This window comes from Triticum urartu, chromosome 5, assembly GCF_003073215.2.
Source record: "Triticum urartu cultivar G1812 chromosome 5, Tu2.1, whole genome shotgun sequence".
Classification (NCBI taxonomy): Eukaryota; Viridiplantae; Streptophyta; class Magnoliopsida; order Poales; family Poaceae; genus Triticum; species Triticum urartu.
In genome coordinates, this window is record NC_053026.1 from 378,393,903 (window position 1) to 378,417,928 (window position 24,026).

The following is a 24,026-nucleotide window of genomic DNA, read 5'->3' on the forward strand; positions in this document are numbered from 1 at the left end:
TATTAAGTCTGTTGCAATTAACAGTTGAATACATTTTTAAACAGTTGCATTTCAATGGCTACAAACTTACAAAACATGACTTAGGATGTTGTTAAGCCTGTTGCAATTAACAGTTGTATCCATTTTTTAATCTATCCATTTGCTACCATGCTACTCTCCGCAATGAAGATATACTAGAGATCCTGCCCCATTTGCTACTTTTAGTGGATGCTAACCCTGTTGTACTTAACATGCTTATCAATGTACTTACGCAGGGTCATAATGGCCGATGCTGTTGTTTGCCGTCAAGGTTAGCTGCATCCCATGTCTTACAGTATTTCACATCATTTGTGCAATTGCAGTTTAACTTCTACCATTTTATGGTTGCCTATAGGTACACATGTCAGTGGCACTGATCAACGCTTCGACCTAGAGGAACAGCTCGCCTCCGCCGCCGCTAACTTTGGGCGGGCTCTGGCCAAGATGAAGTGCCCCAGCAACTACCTCTCAGGACTTACCAAGTATGTACCCACCACTTCAATCTTACCAATACCAGTTGCAATTAATGGCTATATTTTGTACTGTCGATGTATTAAGCATGTTGTAGTAAACATGCCTAACATGTTTGAGCTATTTTCCCTACCTTTTATAGACAACTAGGCCATTATCTGCTCTGGCAGCACCTGCCTTGTGATGTTTAACTCTGCCAATAGCATTTTTATCAGTACCGGTTTCAATGGCCATTAAGCCTGTTGCAATTAATAGTTGTATCCATTTTTAAAGAGTTGTATTTCAATGGCTACAAACTTACAAAACATGAATTAGGATGTTGTTAGGCCTGTTGCAATTAACAGTTGTATCCATTTTTTAATCCGTCCCTTTGCTACCGTGCTACTATTTTGAAATGAAGATATCACTACAGATGCTGCCGTTTTATTACCATTTGCTATTTTTGGTGGATGTTAACCCTGTTATAGTTAACATTGGCTTTCCATGTACTTACACAGGGCTACAATGGGCGATGCTGTTGTTTGCCGTCGAGGTTAGCTGCATCCCATGTCTTATACACCATCTATTCCTAAATATAAGTATTTTTAGAGATTCCAATATAGACTACATAAGGAGCAAAATGAGTGAATCTAGATTCTAAACTATATCTATAATTCTATATACAACCGTATGTAGTTCATATTGAAATCTCAAAAAAAAATACTTGTACTTAGGAACATAGGTAGTTGTATTTTACATCATTTGTGCAATCTCAGTTTAGCTTCTAACATTTACTGGTTTCTTGTAGGTACATATATGAGGGGTACTGATCCACGCTTCGATCCCTTTTGCGTATGGGCAATGAGATATTCATGAACAAGCATCAAGGGGGAAACTAAGAAAGATTGTTAGGCGAAAGAAACAGGTGATTGGAATTAAGCTCTTTATTTACACTTTGTCGAAGACAACAGTGAACTTTAGGATTGTAAGTAATGTGTTGCCTTTTCCCCTGCCCACAACAAGTTACTCTATTAGACCTCAGTATCTGATATTTACTGATGATTACCTTGAAAACTACATGACCGGAGTGGAGGCAACTAAGGTTAAAGTATATAATTCATGCTACCATGATAATGCTCTAGAAGTCTTCCTGAAGGCGGTGAAGGATGGGCGAGCGATCGTCACAAGGGGTTGGACAAAAGTGGTTCGTGCCTATGGCATTGCTACGTCTTGAGCTTGCGTTGGTTTTCCCCGAAGAGGAAGGGATGATGCAACAGAGTAGCGTAAGTATTTCCCTCAGTTTTTGAGAACCAAGGTATCAATCCAGTAGGATCCCATGCTCAAGTCCCTCGTACCTGCACAAAGCGATAGCTACTCGCAACCAACGCAATTAGGGGTTGTCAATCCATTCACGGTCACTTACGAGAGTGAGATCTGATAGATATACTATTTTTGGTATTTTTGGTATAAAGATGCAAAGTAAAAAGTAAAATCAAAGTAAAAAAGCAAAGCAAGATTAAAGTTATGGAGATTGATATGATGAGAATAGACCCGGGGGCCATAGGTTTCACTAGTGGCTTCTTTCAAGAGCATAAGTATTCTACGGTGGGTGAACAAATTACTGTTGAGCAATTGACAGAATTGAGCATAGTTATGAGAATATCTAGGCATGATCATGTATATAGGCATCACGTCTGTGACAAGTAGATCGAAACGATTCTGCATCTACTACTATTACTCCACTCATCGACCGCTATCCAGCATGCATCTAGAGTATTAAGTTAAAAATAGAGTAACACCTTAAGCAAGATGACATGATGTAGAGAGATAAATTCATGCAATATGAAATAAACCCAATCTTGTTATCCTCGATGGCAACAATACAATATGTGCCTTGCTGCCCCTTCTGTCACTGGGTAAGGACACCACAAGATCGAACCCAAAGCTAAGCACTTCTCCCATGGCAAGAACTACCAATCTAGTTGGCCAAACCAAACAGATAATTCGAAGAGACTTGCAAAGATAACCAATCATACATAAAAGAATTCAGAGAAGATTCAAATATTATTCATAGATAGACTTGATCATAAACCCACAATTCATCGGTCTCAACAAACACACCGCAAAAAGAAGATTACATCGAATAGATCTCCACAAGAGAGGGGGAGAACTTTGTATTGAGATTCAAAGAGAGAGAAGAAGCCATCCAACTACTAACTATGGACCCGAAGGTCTGAGGTAAACTACTCACACTTCATTGGAGAGGCTACGATGATGTAGAAGCCCTCCGTGATGACGTCCTTCCGGCGGAGCTCCGGAACAGGCCCCAAGATGGGATCTCGTGGATACAGAAAGTTGCGGCGGTGGAATTAGGTTTTTGGCTCCTGTTCTGATCGTTTGGGGGTACGTGTGTATATATAGGAGGAAGAAGTACGCCGGAGGAGCAACGAGGGGCCCATGAGGCAGGGGGCGCGCCCTAGGGGGGGTGCCCCCCACCCTCGTGACCGCCTCTTTTGTTCCTTGGAGCAAGATCCAAGTCTCCTGGATCACGTTCGGTGAGAAAATCACGTTCCCGAAGATTTTATTCCGTTTGGACTCCGTTTTATATTCCGTTTATCCGAAACACTGAAATAGGCAAAAAACAGCAATTCTGGGCTGGGCCTCCGGCTAATAGGTTAGTCCCAAAAATAATATAAAAGTGGAAAATAAAGCCCAATATAGTCCAAAACAGTAGATAATATAGCATGGAGCAATCAAAAATTATAGATACGTTGGAGACGTATCAGGCATCCCCAAGCTTAATTCCTGCTCGTCCTCGAGTAGGTAAATGATAAAAATAGAATTTTTGATGCGGAGTGCTACTTGGCATAATTTCAATGCAAATCTTCTTAATTGTGGTATGAATATTTAGATTACAAAGATTCAAGACAAAGGTTTATATTGACATAAAAATAATAATACTTCAAGCATACTAACAAAGCAATTATGTCTTCTCAAAATAACATGGCCAAAGAAAGTTATCCCTACAAAATCATATAGTCTGGCTATGCTCCATCTTCACCACACAAAGTATTCAAATCATGCACAACCCCGATGAAAAGCCAAGCAATTGTTTCATACTCTAACTTTTTCAAAACTTTTTCGATCTTCACGCAATACATGAGCGTGAGCCATGGATATAGCACTATAGGTGGAATAGAATGGTGGTTGTGGAGAAGACAAAAAGGAGGGGAAGATAGTCTCACATCAACTAGGCGTATCAACGGGCTATGGAGATGCCCATCAATATATATATATCAATGTGAGTGAGTAGGGATTGCCATGCAACGGATGCACTAGAGCTATAAATGTATGAAATCTCAAGAAAAGAAACTAGTGGGTGTGCATCCAACTTGCTTGCTCACGAAGACCTAGGGCAATTTTGAGGAAGCCCATCATTGGAATATACAAGCCAAGTTCTATAATGTAAAATTCCCACTAGTATATGAAAGTGACAACATATGAGACTCTCTATATGAAGAACATGGTGCTACTTTGAAGCACCATATATGAGACTCGCTATATCATGGTGCTACTTTGAAGCACAAGTGTGGTAAAAGGATAGTAGCATTGCCCCTTTTTATTTATTTTCTTTTTTTGGGGGCCTTCTTTTTTTCTTTGGCCTTTCTCCCTTTTTTATTGGGACAATGTTCTATTGAATGATGATCATCACACTTTTATTTATTTACAACTCAATGATTACAACTCGATTATAAAACAAAGTATGACTCTATATGGATGCCTCCGGCGGTGTATCGGGATATGCAATGAATCAAGAGTGACAAGTATGAAGAAATTATGAACGGTGGCTTTGCCACAAATACTTATGTCAACTACATGATCATGCTAAGAAATATGACAATGATGAATGTGTCATGATGAACTAGATGGTGGAAAGTTGCATGGCAATATATCTCGGAATGGCTATGGAAATGCCATAATAGGTAGGTATGGTGGCTGTTTTGAGGAAGGTATATGGTAGGTGTATGATACGGGCGAAAGGTGCGCGGTATTAGAGAGGCTAGCAAAGGTGGAAGGGTGAGAGTCCGTATAATCCATGGACTCAACATTAGTCATAAAGAACTCATATACTTATTGCAAAAATCTAGAAGTTATCAAAGCAAAGTATTACGCGCATGCTCCTAGGGGGATAGATTGGTAGGAAAAGACCACGGCTCGTCCCCGACCGCCACTCATAAGGAAGACAATCAATAAATAAATCATGCTCCGACTTCGTTACATAACAGTTCACCATACGTGCATGCTACGGGAATCACAAACCTTAACACAAGTATTCTTTAAATTCACCACTACTCAACTAGCATGACTTTAATATTATCACCTCCATATCTCAAAACAATTATCATGCTTCAATCTTTTCTTAGTATTCAACACACTCAAAAGAAAGTTTCACAAATCTTGAATACCAAGCATATTATTATTAAGCAAATTACCATGTTATTAAGAGACTCTCAAAATAATTTAAGTGAAGCATGAGAGATCAATGGTTTCTTTAAAACAAATCTACCACCGTGCTCTAAAAGATCTAAGTGAAGCACATAGAGAAAAATTATAGCGCTCAAAAGATATAAGTGAAGCACATAGAGTATTCTATAAAATTTTAATTCATGTATGGCTCTCTCAAAAGGTGTGTACAGCAAGGATGATTGTGGCATACTAAGACACAAAGACACAAATAATACAAGACGCTCCAAGCAAAACACATATCATGTTGGTGAATAAAAATATAGCTCCAAGTAAATTACCGATGGAAGTGGACGAAAGAGGGGATGCCTTCCAGGGCATCCCCAAGCTTTGACTTTTTGGTGTCCTTAGATTATCTTGGGGGTGCCATGGGCATCCCCAAGCTTAGGCTCTTGTCATTCCTTGTTCCATGATCCATCAAAAGAATTCACCCAAAACTTGAAAACTTCACAACACAAAACTCAAAATAGAAAACTCGTGAGCTCCGTTAGCGAAAGAAAACAAAAGACCACTTCAAGGTACTGTAATGAACTCATTCTTTATTTATATTGGTGTTTAACCTACTGTGTTCCAACTTATCTACGGATTATAAACTATTTTACCAGCCATAGATTCATCAAAATAAGCAAACAACACACGAAAAACAGAATCTGTCAAAAACAGAACAGTCTGTAGTAATATGTAGCTAGCGCAAGATCTGGAACCCCAAAAATTCTAAAATAAATTTCTGGACGTAAGGAATTTATCTATTAATCATCTGCAAAAAGAATTAACTAAATATCACTCTTCAAATAAAAATGACAGCAGTTCTCGTGAGCACTAAAGTTTCTGTTTTTTACAGCAAGTTCAACAAGACTTTCCCCAAGTCTTCCCAACGGTTCTACTTGGCACAAACACTAATTAAACACAAAATACACAACAAAAACAGAGGCTAAATAATTTATTTATTACTAAGCAGGAGCAAAAATCAAGGAATAAAAATAACATTGGGTTGCCTCCCAACAAGCGCCATCGTTTAACGCCCCTAGCTAGGCATAAAAGCGAGGATAGATCTAGGTATTGCCATCTTTGGTAGGCAATCCATAAGTGGCTCTCATGATAGTTTCATATGGTAATTTTATTTTCTTTATTGGAAAGTGTTCCATGCCCTTTTTTAATGGAAATTGAAATCTAATATTCCCTTCCTTCATATCAATAATCGCACCAACCGTTCTAAGGAAAGGTCTACCAGGAATAATATGGCAAGAAGGATTGCAATCTGTATCAAGAACAATGAAATCTACGGGCACATAATTCCTATTTGCAACAATAAGAACATCATTAATACTTCCCATAGGTTTCTTAATAGTGGAATCCGCAAGATGCAAGTTTAGAGAGCAATCATCAAAATTACGGAAATCTAGCAAATCACACAAAGTCTTGGGAATAGTAGAGACACTAGCACCCAAATCACACAAAGCATAAAACTCATGATCTATAATTTTAATTTTAATAGTTGGTTCCCACTCATCATAGAGTTTTCTAGGGATATAAACTTTCAACTAAAGTTTTTCTTCATAAGATTGCATCAAGGCATCACCAATATGTTCAGTGAAGGCTTTATTTTGACTATAAGCATGTGGAGAATTTAGCACGGATTGCAACAAGGAAATATAATCAATTAAAGAGCAAATTTCATAATTAAATTCCTTGAAATCCAATATAGTGGGTTTAGCAACATCTAGATTTTTATTTCTTTCAATCCCACTTTCATCAATTTCATCATTAGGATCTAAATACTCCGAATTTTTAGAACGCCTTCTAGGTAAAGGAAGATCATATTCAGTGTCATCAAGATTAATATTGCAAAATAAAGATTTAATAGGGGACACATCAATAACTTTTAGATCTTCATCTTGATTTTCATAGGAATTGGAGGAACATGCTTTAATAAAGGCATCTTTGGAAGCACGCATCCTAGCGATTCTTTTCTTTGCACTCATCAATGGAAATTCTCATGGCTTTGAGAGACTCATTGATATCATGTTTAGGAGGAATAGATCTAAGCTTTAAAGAATCAACCTCAAGAGAAATTCTATCAACGTTTCTAGCCAAATCATCAACTTTAAGCAATTTCTCCTCAAGCAAAGCATTAAAATTCTTTTGTGAATTCATAAACTCTTTAACACTATTCTCAAATTCAAAGGGCATCTTATTATAATTTCCATTAGAGTTGTTGTAGGAATTCCCATAATTATTAGAAGGATTACTAGGATATGGCCTAGGATTAAAATTCCCTCTATAAGCGTTGTTACCAAAATTATTCCTACCAACAAAATTCACATCCATAGATTCATTGTTATTCTCAATCAAAGTAGACAAAGGCATATCATTAGGATCAGAAGAAACACTCTTAGTAGCAAATAATTTCATAAGTTCATCCATCTTTCCACTCAACACATTAATTTCTTCTATCGCATGCACTTTTTTATTAGAAGATCTTTCAGTATGCCATTGAGAATAATTAACCATAATATTATCTAGGAGTTTAGTAGCATCTCCTAAAGTGATTTCCATAAAAGTGCCTCCCGCGGCCGAATCTAAAAGATTTCTAGAAGCAAAATCCAAGCCGGCATAAATTTTTTGTATAATCATCCACAAATTCAAACCATGAGTAGGGCAATTACGTATCATTAATTTCATTCTCTCCCAAGCTTGTGCAACATGTTCATGATCAAGTTGTTTAAAGTTCATAATATCGTTTCTAAGAGAGATGATCTTAGCGGGAGGAAAATACTTAGAGATAAAAGCATCTTTGCACTTGTTCCATGAATCAATACTATTCTTAGGCAAAGACGAAAACCAAGCTTTAGCACGATCTCTAAGCGAAAAAGGAAATAGCTTCAATTTAACGACATCATTATTGACATCTTTTTTCTTTTGCATATCACATAAATCAATGAAGCTATTCAGATGAGTAGCGGCATCTTCACTAGGAAGGTCGGCGAATTGATCTTTCATAACAAGATTCAAAAAAGCAGTATTAATTTCACAAGATTCAACATCGGTAAGAGGAGCAATCGGAGTGCTAAGGAAATCATTATTATTGGTATTGGTGAAGTCACACAATTTAGTAGTATCTTGAGCCATCGCGACAAACAAGCAATCTAACACACGAGCAAACAAAAAGCAAGCGGGCAAAAAGAGGCAAATAGAGAGGGAGGATAGAGAGAGAGAGAGGGCGAATAAAACGGCAAGGGTGAATTGGGGGGGAGAGGAAAATGAGAGGCAAATGGCAAATAATGTAATGCGAGAGATAGGGATTGCGATGGGTACTTGGTATGTTGACTTTTTGCGTAGACTCCCCGGCAACGGCGCCAGAAATCCTTCTTGCTACGTCTTGAGCTTGCGTTGGTTTTCCTCGAAGAGGAAGGGATGATGCAGCAGAGTAGCGTAAGTATTTCCCTCAGTTTTTGAGAACCAATGTATCAATCCAGTAGGAGCGCACGCTCAAGTCCCTCGTACCTGCACAAAGCGATAGCTACTCGCAACCAACGCGATTAGGGGTTGTCAATCCCTTCACGGTCACTTACGAGAGTGAGATCTGATAGATATAATATTTTTGGTATTTTTGGTATAAAGATGCAAAGGAAAAAGTAAAATCAAAGTAAAAAAGCAAAGTAAGATTAAAGTGATGGAGATTGATATGATGAGAATAGACCCGGGGGCCATAGGTTTCACTAGTGGCTTCTCTCAAGAGCATAAGTGTTCTATGGTGGGTGAACAAATTACTGTTGTGCAATTGACAGAATTGAGCATAGTTACGAGAATATCTAGGCATGATCATGTATATAGGCATCACGTCCGTGCCAAGTAGATCGAAACGATTCTGCATCTACTACTATTACTCCACTCATCGACCGCTATCCAGCATGCATCTAGAGTATTAAGTTAAAAACAGAGTAATGCCTTAAGCAAGATGACATGATGTAGAGAGATAAATTCATGCAATATGAAACAAACCCCATCTTGTTATCCTCGATGGCAACGATACAATACGTGCCTTGCTGCCCCTTCTGTCACTGGGTAAGGACACCGCAAGATCGAACCCAAAGCTAAGCAGTTCTCCCATGGCAAGAACTACCAATCTAGTTGGCCAAACCAAACAAATAATTCGAAGAGACTTGCAAAGATAACCAATCATACATAAAAGAATTCAGAGAAGATTCAAATATTATTCATAGATAGACTTGATCATAAACCCACAATTCATCGGTCTCAACAAACACACCGCAAAAAGAAGATTACATCGAATAGACCTCCACAAGAGAGGGGGAGAACTTTTTATTGAGATTCAAAGAGAGAGCCATCCAACTACTAACTATGGACCCGAAGGTCTGAGGTAAACTACTCACACTTCATTGGAGAGGCTATGATGATGTAGAAGCCCTCCGTGATGATGGCCCTCTTCCGGTGGAGCTCTGGAACAGGCCCCAAGATGGGATCTCGTGGATACAGAAAGTTGCGGCAGTGGAATTAGGTTTTTGGCTCTTGTTCTGATCGTTTGGGGGTACGTGTGTATATATAGGAGGAAGAAGTACGCCGGAGGAGCAACGAGGGGCCCACGAGGCAGGGGGCGCGCCCTAGGGGGGGTGCCCCCCACCCTCGTGACCGTCTCTTTTGTTCCTTGGAGCAGGATCCAAGTCTCCTGGATCACGTTCGGTGAGAAAATCACGTTCCCAAAGATTTTATTCCGTTTGGACTCCGTTTTATATTCCGTTTATCCGAAACACTGAAATAGGCAAAAAACAGCAATTCTGGGATGGGCCTCCGGCTAATAGGTTAGTCCCAAAAATAATATAAAAGTGGAAAATAAAGCCCAATATAGTCCAAAACAGTAGATAATATAGCATGGAGCAATCAAAAATTATAGATATGTTGGAGACGTATCAGGCATGCAAGAAGGCACATTATGGGCATTCCGCTTCTTCAACACCGTCGACAGTCAAAATGATTTACACTTGTCTCTTCACCTTTACCGCCTTTAAATACTGCGGTTCATCATAGTTAATTGCTGCCTAATCTTGTAATTACTGAACATATTGTACTGGCAATTTTATTGATGGATTCATTATTGCACCATTGTGCTAAGAATTTGAATTGCACGTTTAGTATTTCAAAATTTCCAATTAGAATAATAAATTACAGGCAAAAATAAAAATAGAATAGACGGTCATGGACCTTTGCAAACGGTTCTAGCAGTAAAAGCGCTTGCGATGGATAGCCTAATGCCACGCAGTTTTCTACATCAAATCGTGTGTGATGTAGTTAATGAAAGCAAATAGTTAACCAAGGCAGAGCGTGTGTGATAGTTACACCTTTCACACACGAGCGTATACATAAAACCGTGTGGGATGTACATCCGAACGGAAACGTTTTCCCTGGATTGACTGTGTGGGATGTACATAAGAATGAAAACGTATTCCTTGGATTCACCGTGTGTGATATACATACGAACGGAAATGTTTTTCTGGGATTCACTGTGTGGGATGTACATACCTACGAAAATGATTTCTGGGATTCACCGTGTGGGATGTACATATCTACGAAAATGATTTCTGGGATTCACCGTGTGGGATGTACATACCTACGGAAATGAATGGGTTTCGATGCCTCGCCCGATCGCACATGGCCCCAGCCTGGGTCGCAGGAGGGCCTATCCCTGACGATTTCTGGGTCGCGTGGGAAGGACACCCTATCGCACACACTCACTTGACGATGGTTCCAAATGCCGTCGTGGAAAGGGGTTTTAAACCGTTTGTTTAGGACCGACGCGCACCAGTGCATGCTACCCATATTCAACTGGACATATATGCCTAGATCTTTCCTCACCACATGATGCTTGCCAAAAGAGAAAAATAAAAAAAGGGATAGAGAGAAAAACTTTGACTCTTTGCATGAAAGTAAATACTGAAAAGTAAAAGATAGCCCTTCGCAGAGGGAAGTAGGGATTTGTAGAGGTGCCAAAGCTCAAAGCGAAAATTGAGAGATAAAAACATTTTGAGAGGCATACTTTTCCCACCAACGAAAATGACTTAGAGCTCCCAACATTTTCCATGCTAGATATATCATAGGCGGTTCCCAAATAGAAAATAAAGTTTATTCCTTTTTCCACCATACTTTCACTTTCCATGGTTAACCGTATCCACGGGTGCCCTCCATACCAACACTTCCCAAGGAATTTATTATTTGACAACATAAAGTAAGTTCATTTTACATTTCGGGACTGGGCATCCCTAATACCTTTGCCTTACACCCGTGCAATGACAAGTGAATAAACACTCATCATGAGAATAACACATCTAGCATGGAAAATATTGGCCACCCCTCACTGCCTCACGAGCGGTACGAGCACACAAAAGAGAAATTTATTTTGAATATTAGAGATGGCACATACAAATTTGCTTAGAACGGCAAAAGAATACCACATATAGGTAGGTATAGTGGACTCTTGAAAATAAGATTTGGGTTTAAGGGTTTTGGATGCACAAGTAGTATCTCTACTTGGTGCGGAATTTTTGGCTAGCAAAGATGGGGGCAAGCACCACATGTTGAAGGATCTATGACAATATAACTTCTATGTGAATATGAACAAATATAAACCATTACATTGTCTTCCTTGTCCAACGTCAAAAATTTGGCATATAATATTTTGATGGGGGATCACAATCACAAAATATTTCCATGATAGTGTATTTGTATGTGAAATTTCTCTTCCTTATACTAATTATTCGTGAATTGCTTGTATGACCAATATTGTGATTGTCAAGCCTCAAAAGATTTTACTTTCTAAACCCAATGTGAAGCTACCACTAGGCATGATATGATTTCAACTTCATGACATTCAATTTATTCAACAATTTACTCATAGGATATAAGTGAAGCACAAGAGTAAATGATATAGAAAAGAGCTTCGTTGACGGGATGTGAATGCCGCTTACTTAGCCTCTCTGGCAACTATTTGAGGACTCTATTTTATTTGAAAACTTTCAGATCTAAGTATTTTATTAAAACAGCAAGCAAAACAAAATAAAATGACATTCCAAGAATAGCACACATCATGTGAAGAAGCAAAGACTTAGGCTCAACCGATACTAACCGATAATTGTTGAAGAAAAAGGTGGGATGCCTACCGGGGCATCCCCAAGCTTAGATGCTTGAGACTTATTGAAATATTGTCTTGGGATTCCTTGGGAATCCCCAATCTTGAGCTTTTGTGTCTCCTTAATTCGTTTTATATCACGGTTTCCCTAAATCTTAAAAACTTCATCCACACAAAACTAAACAAGAACTCGTGAGATAAGTTAGTATAAATCAATGCAAAAACCTTATCAATGTCTAATGTAGCAAATCGCTAAAATTATTATTCAACATTGCATACTAAATTCCTCTGCATATTTAATACTCCTATCCTCAAATAAGATCGTTAAACAAGCAAACATATGCAAACAATGCAAACATGAGAGCAATCTGCCAAAACAATACAGTCTGTAAAGAATGCAAGAGTATCAATACTTCCCTAACTCCAAAAGTTATAAAAATTTACCACACTGTAGAAAATTTATCATAGCTCAATTTTCAAATTGTTTCAACATTTTATCACATTCTGACTTTTCTAGGGAATTTTTGCAACAACGGTAAACTTTCTGTTTTCAAACAGCAACATGTATACTTGCAAAATAAGCATGGCAAAGGCTATCATTGCCACTTTTATTGAAATAAAAGATGCAAAACATTATTTTAAATAGAAGCAAGAAAATACTAACAAAATAAAATGATTCTCCAAGCAAAACACATATCATGTGATGAATGAAAACATAGCTCCAAGTGAGGTTACCGATAATGTTGGAGACGATAGAGGGGGATGCCTTCCGGGGCATCCCCAATCTTAGTTGCTTGGATCTTCCTTGAATATTTACTTGGGGTGCCTTTGGAATCCCAATATTAGGTTATTGTCACTCCTTATTCTCCTCATATCGATATCTCACCCAAAATTTGAAAACTTCAATCACACAGAACTTAACAGAACTTTGTGAGATAGGTTAGTATGATAAAGAGCAAACCATTCCACTTTTGGTACATCCAAAGACAAGATTCATAATTTTTCTCACACAATGCCTACTATAGCATATCATTTATACAATTTATATTGAGCGATATAAGCCATAGAAACTAGAAAACAAGCAAAGTATGCATTGAAAATAGAATCTGTCAAAAATAGAACAGTCTGTAGTAATCTGTACTCCAACCATACTTCTGCTACTAAAAAAATTCTGAAAAATTAGGACAGCCTGAGAAATTTGTATATTAATCTTCTGCAAAAAGAATCAGCATTTTATCACGTTTCTGTTAAAAATGAGAATTGTTTTCCCGAGCGCAAAAGTTTCTATTTTTCAGCAATATTAAATCAACTATCACCGTAAGCCATCCCAAAGGTCTTACTTGGCACTTTATTGAAACAAAAGCAATAAAACATGATTACTACAGTAGACTAATCATGTGAACACACAAAAACAGTAGGTATAAGTGTTGGGTTGTCTCCCAACAAGCACCTTTTCTTTTATGCCTTTTAAGCTAGGCATGATGATTTCAATGATGCTCGCATAAAAGATAAGAATTGAAACATAAAGAGAGCATCATGAAGCATATGACTAGCACATTTAGGTCTAACCCACTTCCTATGCATAGGGATTTTGTGAGCAAACAACTTATGGGAACAAGAATCAACTAGCATAGGAAGGCAAAACAAGTGCAACTTCAAAACAATCAACACATAGAGAAGAAACTTGATATTATTGAGATATGTAAGAGCATAAGTTCCTTCCTCATAATAATTTTCAAAAACATCATGAATGGATTCAACAATATAACTATCACATACAACACTCTTTTCATGATGCACAAGCACAGAAGATTTATTACTCTTTATGGCATACGTGCCATCATAATAATCATCATAGATAGCAACTTTATTGTCATAGTCAATTGAAACCTCTTCCAAAATAGTGGATGTATCAATAAATAAAGTCATGGCCTCTTCAAATCCACTTTCATCAATATTGTAATAAGATTCAACACCCTCCAAAATAGTGGGATCACTACTACCTAGAGTTGACACTCTTCCAAACCCACTTTCATCAAATAGGAGGCATGCTATCATCATAATAAATAGGAGGCATGCTATCATCATAATAAATTTCTTATCGAAAGTAGAAGGAATCAAAGGATCATATTCATTAAGCAAAGAATCCCCAAGTTTAGGACAAGCATTATTTCCAGCAAATAAATCTTCAAACATATCATACTCATCAAACATAGCATCCCCAAGCTTGTAGTTTTGCATATCATCACAATCATTCTTATCAATAGCATGAATGGCACCAATAGTATAGCAAACATTATTATCATATTCTTCCAAGCAAGTGCAAAAAAGATTTCAAGATCATAAGGTATATCATTGTCTTCCCAATCATAATCATCACAACAAGAAATAGGCATAACAAAATCATCATCAATATCACCATCCTCCATCAACATAATTGATTCACTTTCATGAGGCACGATAGTGATGGGAGCAACATTATTTGGGAGAGATGCCTTTTCACCTCTATTCTTTCTTCTTTTCTTCTTCTTCACCACACCATGTGTGGGTTTAATTGATTCTTTCAAGCTTCTTGTTGACGATATTGATTGGATAGGAAGCTCCTCCTCGTTACCTGATTCATCATCGTAAACACTAGGAGGGTAATGGGAATTTTTTTCCCTTTCATTAGTACTCTCTTCATATTCCATTTGTTCTCTTGTCTTTAGGTAGTTGGAAATATAAGGATTCTCAATGCAATTTACCACACAAAACATATAATTTTCTTCTAGATCAAAATCAGGAAATCTATCAAGATTAAATTTTGGAATACCCTTAGTTATAGGTTTCATTTCTTCATAGCCCAAAAGAAGACTAAGCTCTTTTTGATGCTCAAGGGTAATCAATTTATCACAATTTTTGGACATGATTTGTTCATGAAAGAATTTGCATTGGGGATTTAAATGACCATGTTCATTGCAAATTCACAAGGATGGCGAAAAAATTAAATCTTTCAGCACAATCATCTGGCCTCTGTTGCAACTTTCTTGTTTCTAAATATTTATGCGTCTTACAAAATCTATCTTCCCTTTTTGGTGTGCAAAGGCACTCCCAATTCACTTCGCAAAAAGGGACATGCTTATAAGAAACATTTTTCTCATGACTACTGCAATCATAATTAGCGCTTTATATATTCAAAGAATTCATACTAACAACATTGCAATCATGCTCATCATTCAAATATTTTGTGCCAAACATTTTATTGACTTCTTCCTCTAACAATTGAGCACAATTTTCCGGACCATCATTTTCAAGAAACATATTATAAAGATGATCAATAATATGATGCAACCTAAATTCCATTTTTGGTTTTATTTTATAGACCAAACTAGTGATAAAGAAGAAACTAAAAGATTCAATTGCAAGATCTAAAGATATACCTTCAAGCACTCACCTCCCCGGCAACGGCGCCAAAAAAGAGCTTGATGTCTACTACGCAACTTTATTCTTGTAGACACATGTTGGGCCTCCAAGCGCAGAGTTTTGTAGGACAGTAGCAATTTTCCCTCAAGTGGATGACCTAAGGTTTATCAATCCATGAGAGGTGTAGGATGAAGATGGTCTCTCTAAAATGACCCTACAACCAAATACAAGAAATCTCTTGTGTCCCCAACACACCCAATAAAATGGAAAATTGTATAGGTGCACTAGTTCGGCGAAGAGATGGCGATAAAAGTGTAATATGGATGGTAGAAATATATTTTTATAATCTGAATAAATAAAATCAGCAAGGTAGCAAGTAGTAAACGGGCACAAAAACGGTATTTCAATGCTTAAAAACAAGGCCTAGGGTCCGTACTTTCGCTAGTGCAATCTCTCAACAGTGCTAACATAGTTGGATCATATGATTATCCCTCAAAGTACAACAAAGAATCACCCCCGAGTTCCTATTAGCGGAGACCAAAAGGTAGGAATTGTTTGTAGGGTGCGAAGCCACCTCAAAGCTATTCTTTTCGATCGATCTATTCAAGAGTTCGTACTAAAATAACACAAAGCTATTATTTCCGTTCGATCTATCCTAGAGTTCGTACTAGAGTAACACCAAAGCATATTCATATTCATAATACTCAATCCACACAAAGAACTATAAAGAGACCCCGAAGTTTCCGTTGGAGAATAACATGCATCAACCCCTATGCATAGATTACCCCAATATCACCTCGGGAATCCGCGAGTTGAATGCCATAACATATATCAAGTGAATCAATAAGATACCCCAGTTGTCACCTCTAGTATTCATACTGCAAGACATATATCATGTGTTCTCATCTCTGAATATTCAATCCAACATGAAAAAACTTCAAATGCTAAAGATTCAATTCATTGCAACAAGAGTATAGAGGGGAGAAACATCATATGATCCAACTATATTAACAAAGCCCATGATATAGATCACGAGAAGGAGAGATAAAACGCATAGCTACTGGTACAAACCCTCAGCCTCGAGGGTGCACTACTCCCTCCTCAACGTGGTGGCCGCCGAGATGATGAAGATGGCCACCCGAGATGATCCCCCCCTCCGACAGGGCGCCGGAACAGGCCTAGATTTGTTTTGAGTGGCTACGGAGCCCTGCAGTGGCGAAACTTATGATCTAGGTTAACCCTGAAGGGTTTCAGAATATTTGGGAATTTATAGTGCAAAGAAGGGGTGCGGGAGGCCACCGAGGTGGGCACAACCCACCTAGGCACGCCAGGGGGCCCTGGGGCACCCTGGTGGGTTGTGCCCCCCTCGGGGCATGCCCCAGGTGCATTTCTGGCCCATTGGGTTCCTTTCGGTCCATAAAAAATCCACAAAAAGTTTTGCGGTGTTCGGACTCCGTTTAATATTGATTTTCTGCGATGTAATAAACAAGCAAAAAAAAACAACAAATGGCACTGGGTCAATAGGTTAGTCCCAAAAAATGATATAAAGTTGCTATAAAATGATTTTAAAACACCCAAGAATGATAAAATAACAACATGAATACTTTATAAATTATAGATACGTTTGAGACGTATCACTTACTGCAGGATGAATGCTATCATAATTGTTTTGATCCCATTGATTCTTTTGAAATATCCCTTTTTGATGAACTTGATGCTTGATATGCTTGTGGCCAAGATGCCAGTATGAATTATGCTTATGGAGATGGACTTGCTATTGTTCCTTATGTTAAACATGAAATTGTTGCTATTGCACCCACACATGATAGTCCTATTATCTTTTTGAATTCTCCCAACTACACTATATGGGAGAAGTTTGTTCTTGTTAAGGATTACATTGGTGGGTTGCCTTTTACCATTGCACATGATGATTTTGATGAATATAATATGCATGTGCTTGCTGCTCCTACTTGCAATTATTATGAGAGAGGAACTACATCTCCACCTCTCTATGTTTCCAACACGATAAAATTGCAAGAAACTGCTTATGCTATGTAGTGGCCTTTACTTGATGTGCATGAATTGTTCTTGTATGACATGCCGATGCATAGGAAGAGAGTTAGACTTCATCATTGCATGATATATGTTGCTCTGTGATCACTATTAAATGCCAAATCATTGTTAATCAAAATTGGCTTTGATATACCTTGGGATCCGGGTGGATTCATTACTTGAGCACTTTATGCCTGGCTTAATGACTTTAAAGAAAGCGCTGCCAAGGAGACAATCCGGAAGTTTTAAAGAGTCATTTATTTCTGTTGGGCGCTTTTATAAAGTTCAAAAACAAAAAAATATAGAGGGGGACTTAAAACTTTTTCAAAAAGAGAAGTGATTGAAAGGTGATGCATTGGAGAAGTGAGGGTCGACCTTGAACACTTGTGTTCATGCTCATGGAAACAATGTAGAATTATTCATGAAGATTCTCACAAAAATAATTATCCCCTTGTACAAATCCATTATATTATAAAGATAATGTGCCAAGATTTGCCTTTAGGATGAGTAGATTGCTTGTTGGTATGTGCGGTGCAAAAACAAAAACTTTGGCTATAGTGCGTGATTTTTCATTTTTTACTAGAACGTCAAAAGCTTGTGAAACTTTTTGCACAATATTTATATACAAATTGTTCAGAATTTTTGGAGTACCATAAGTATGGTAGATGTTCAGATTGCTACAGATTGTCCTGTTTAAGACAAATTCTGTTTTTGATGCATTGTATTGCTTGTTTTGATGAAACTATCGATTCTATTGGTGGTATAAGCCATGGAAAAGTTATAATATAGTAGCTACAATGCAAAAATTAAATATGAATTGGTTTGCAACAGTACTTATAGTAGTGATTTGCTTTATTATTATAACGGATCTTACCGAGCTTTCTGTTGAGTTTTGTGTGGATGAAGTGATCAAAGATCTAGGAGGTCTCGATATGAGGAGAAGGAGGAGAGGCAAGAGCTCAAGCTTGGGGATGCCCAAGGCACCCCAAGTAAATATTCAAGGAGACTCAAGCGTCTAAGCTTGGGGATGCCCCGGAAGGCATCCCATCTTTCATCAACAAGTATCGGTATGTTTTCGTTCTCGTTTCATTCATGTGATATGTATAAATCTTGGAGCGTCTTTTGTGTTTATTTTCCATTTTTCTTTTATGCACCATGCTGGTATGAGATAGTCCATGGTTGATTTATAGTATTCTCATTGCACTTCACTTATATCTTTTGAGTATGGCTTTATAGAATGCTTCATGTGCCCAGTGCCTAGTTCCTGTTTGTTGCATGATTTATTTGGACTAACTTACTTATCCAGTGCCCAGTGCCAGTTCCTGTTTGTTGCATGTTTTTGTTTCGCAGAAAATCCATATCAAACAAAGTCCAAATGCGATAAAAATTTACGGAGAATTATTTTGGAATATATGTGATTTTTTGGAGGTGGAATATGCGCAAACGGGGTCCGACAGCCCCCAAGATACACCAGGGCGCACCGGGGGGGGTGCCAGGCGCACCCAAGTGTCTTATGCCCTCCTTGTAATGCAAATGGGGCCCTTCTTCTGGCGCAAGAAAGATAATTTATGGAAAAAAACTATGTAAAAATTTCAGCGCAAACGGAGTTACAGATCTCCGGGATTTAAGAAAGCGTGAAGGGCCAGATCTGGGGAACGCGAAACAGAAGAGAACAGTGAGGGAGATCCAATCTCAGAGGGGCTCTTGCCCCTCCGCCGCCATGGAGGCCATGGGCCAGAGGGGGAACTCTCCTCCCATCTAGGGGGGAGGCCAAGGAAGAAGAAGGAGGGGGGCTCTCTCCCCCTCTCTCCCGGTGGCACCGGAACACCGCCGGGGCAAGGATCGTGATGGAGATCTACATCAACAATCTTGCTACCGTCAACACCAACTCTCCCCCCCTCTATGCAGTGGTGTAACACCCCTTCTCCCCGCTGTTATCTCTACTTAAACATGGTGCTCAACTCCATATATTATTTCCCAATGATCTATGGTTATCCTATGATGTTTGAGTAGATCCAGTTTGTCCTATGGGTTAATCGTGATCTTGGTTGGTATGATTGTATATTTTATTTATGGTGCTTTTGTACGGTGCCCTCCATCTCACGCAAATGTGGGGGATCCTCGCTGTAGGGTGTTGCAGTATGTCCATGGTTCGCTTATGGTGGGTTGCGAGAGTGACAGAAGCTTAAACCCGAGTAAGTGGGGTATGGCGTATGGGAGTAAAGAGGACTTGATACTTAGTGCTATGGTTGGGTTTCACGACCTTAATGATCTTTATTAGTTGCGGATTGTGATACCCCGGCTCAGAGAAACCAGTTAACCTTGCATTGCCAGCCCAGAGATCAAGTCTTCTGGCAACACACAACATCTTGGTATAGAAAACAACTGCTTTATTGATGCTAGCGGAAACATAAGTTCGAAATTACATCAAGGAGCGAGGCCAAGAGGCACACACGGTGCAACTGAACAATATGTACATTATTCAGTGAACATAAAGGGGCCTCGATCATGACAACTATGCGACAGCGAAATGATGACAAAGATGAACTCCATAGCACAGGGACACCGATGTGGACACGATCTAGACACGAATATCACTTCGATCCGGTAAGACTTTCCTGAAATCTGGCATGACATGCCAGGTCGGTACATTAAATGTACTTGCAAGCTCACAACAAGCATAAACATAATGGTAGACAATATCATGATATTTAATCAAGTTAAATGCAATGCAATGACACACTACTGATGCAGTGAAAACAAACTTGTGCACCGAGTCCCTCGGACTCTCTTACCAAATGGGTTACCTCGTAACCAAATGGTGATCATACCCGAATCAAAAACTGTCAGCGTTCTGGGAATGGGGGTCCCCAGACTTGCCTGCCTGCGGCCCACGACGTGGCTCTGCAAGCGGGCCCGTACGGCCCATCTTCACCAGCAAGGACTCAAGACCCTCGTGAGGGGCCAAGCCTCGCGAGGCGAGTGACACAAGACCTCCTCAGGAGCGGCCTCACCAGGCTGGCTCGCGAGGGGCGAAGAGTTCAAGGCCAGGCGAACCTCGTGAGGTTCTAGTGACGTGAGCCATGACGACCAAGGCCAGGAGGGCGCCAGCGTGCACAGTGTCCTTGTTTTCCCTTCGGTGCTAAGGAAGCAGGCGTAGGCGCGGAGTACCGAGGCGTCAAGCAAAGGTTTCCGTATCAGTGCAACAAGACCAAGACCAGAAGGACGGCAAGACGGAGGTCACCGTGGAGCCCAAGACGGCGTCACCCCCAGATCCTTTGGCAGGCGAAGACTGCTTTTGTCAGGATAGGCTGTACTAGCTGTCCCCTTTCAAATTGCCCACTGTTGGCTCCCTTCCCGCTCAATATTTGGGAAGAGGACCAGGGCCTCTATAAATAGGACTAGCCACCACCGTAGCTGGAGAGGATGGATCGATCGGTCTGACCAAGAGAGACCAGAACAACCACAAGTTCACTGAGCACAAGAACACCTCTCCTCAGGAGGCTGTTCTTCCCCTTGTACTATTTATCCTTAGCCCAAGAGGTAATCCACCACACCACACTGGAGTAGGGTATTACACCACAACGGTGATCCGAACCCGTATAAATCTTGTGTCCTTTGTGTTGCAAGTTCGTCGAGTTAGTTCGTAAGATCTTAACTGAGTTAGGACGTGGATCGGTAGGGGGAGATCTTCGCACGCACCCAATGTTCGAACCTTGAGGGTTTTGCCAGAACCCGTGATACGACATTTGGCGTGCCGGGTAGGGGGTGTGCCGGATTTTTCTTCCATCAATTCGTGCTCCACCATCTTCGCGCCCATTCTCCATGGCTGGCGCCGCCCCGCCGGCCGGATCTACGGGTGCTCACAGTGGCGCTCGGGGGCTCCGAGCCCTTGATCCCGCCCTGCGGCAAGTGAAGTGGCCACCCAAGTTCAAGCTGGAGATGCCGCCACGCTACGACGGCGCGGCGGACCCATCGGCTTTCCTGTTGGCGTATGAGGAAGCCGTCCTTAAGGCCGGGGGCGACGACAAGGTCATGGCCACCTGGCTTCCGATGGCTCTCACTGGCGCACCACATGCCTAGCTGCTCAACCTCCCCGTATCCATGGTGGTGTCCTGGGAGGAGTTGCGCGGCCTCTTTGTTGCACGCTACGGGGCACCGGCGCACCATGCGGTTGCGGCCCTCCTCGGTGGCTCGCAAGCACCACCCTTAGACCGTCACGTCAAGCCGTTCTTTCGCCAGATCGGCGCCACTTCCAAGCGCTCGGGGCTCCGCCGGGCTGGGCTGCGCCCGAGGACGACCTCACCTTCGACTCAGGGGATCATCCCGCCTCCACTGTTGGCTCGGGTGCACTCCCAATGCTTTGCACGCCCACCATCTGCCACGTATCCCTCACCAAGACGCTCGTCGACGGCGGAGCCGGCCTCAACATGCTCTCCGTCGAGGCCTTCAGCCTCCTTCACGTACCGCTCGAGCGGCTCCGCCCTAGCAGGCCTTTCTCGGGGGTCGGTGGAGGCTCCGCCCGCTCCCTGGGGCAGATCCACCTCCCCATGACCTTCGGCACGCGCGACAACTACCGCACCGAGCTCATCGACTTCGACATCGCCCACGTCAGCCTCCCATACAACGCCATCCTCGGGTACCCAAATCTAGCCTAGTTCATGGCGGCGACCCATCCGGCTTACAACCTCATGAAGATGCCGGGGAGCGGAGGTGTCCTCACCATCAAGGGGAACGCCAAGAAAGCCTTCATGACGCTCAAGCTCGCCCTCAAAACCGCCACAGCAGTGCAACCCTCCGACTCGGACACCTACAAGGCCAAGGGAGCTGCACCAACCAAGAAGAAGCAGTTTTTCACTCAGGACAAGGCAGAAACCAAGCGAGTGCCGGTCAAGGAGGACGAGTCCTCAGGGGCGACCTTTACCATAGGCGCCAACCTCGAGCCTGATCAGGAGGAGGTGTTGGTGAGGTTCTTGCGCGCAAACAAGGAAGTGTTCGCTTGGGAGCCTGATCAGCTGTTGGGGGTCCCAAGAGAGGTGATAGAGCACCACCTGAAGGTGTGCCCCAACATACGCCCCGTGAAGCAGAAGGCGAGGCGGCAGTCCACGGAGAAGCAAGCTTTCATGGTCCAATAAACCCGCAAGCTGGAGGCTACGGGTGTCATTCGTGAGGTTCGGTACCCAGAGTGGCTGGCGAACCTCGTCGTCGTCCCCAACAAAGGCAGGAAGGAGCGAATGTGCATCGACTTCACCAACCTCAACAAGGCCTGCCCCCAAGACCCGTTCCCACTTCCGTGCATCGACCATATCGTCGACTCCACTGCCGAGTGTGACTTGCTGTGCTTCCTGGATGCGTTCTCAGGATATTGATGTCTACTACACAACCTTCTTCTTGTAGATGTTGTTGGGCCTCCAAGTGCAGAGGTTTGTAGGACAGTAGCAAATTTCCCTCAAGTGGATGACCTAAGGTTTATCAATCTGTAGGAGGCGTAGGATGAAGATGGTCTCTCTCAAGCAACCCTGCAACCAAATAACAAAGAGTCTCTTGTATCCCCAACACACCCAATACAATGGTAAATTGTATAGGTGCACTAGTTCGGCGAAGAGATGGTGATACAAGTGGTATATGGATGGTAGATAAAGGTTTTTGTAATCTGAAAATATAAAAACAACAAGGTAACTAATGATAAAAGTGAGCGTAAACGGTATTGCAATGCGTTGAAACAAGGCCTAGGGTTCATACTTTCACTAGTGCAAGTTCTCTCAACAATAATAACATAATTGGATCACATAACTATCCCTCAACATGCAACAAAGAGTCACTCCAAAGTCACTAATAGCGGAGAACAAACGAAGAGATTATGGTAGGGTATGAAACCACCTCAAAGTTATTCTTTCCAATCAATCCGTTGGGCTATTCCTATAAGTGTCACAAACAGCCCTAGAGTTCGTACTATAATAACACCTTAAGATACAAATCAACCAAAACCCTAATGTCACCTAGATACTCCAATGTCACCTCAAGTATCCGTGGGTATGATTATACGATATGCATCACACAATCTCGGATTCATCTATTCAAACCAACACAAAGTACTTCAAAGAGTGCCCCAAAGATTCTACCGGAGAGTCAAGACGAAAACGTGTGCCAACCCCTATGCATAGGTTCGTGGGAGGAACCCGCAAGTTGATCACCAAAACATACATCAAGTGGATCAATAAAATACCCCATTGTCACCACGGGTATCCCACACAAGACATACATCAAGTGTTCTCAAATCCTTAAAGACTCAATCCGATAAGATAACTTCCAAGGGAAAACTCAATCCATTACAAGAGAGTAGAGGGGGAGAAACATCATAAGATCCAACTATAATAGCAAAGCTTGCGATACATCAAGATCGTACCACCTCAAGAACACGAGAGAGAGATCAAACACA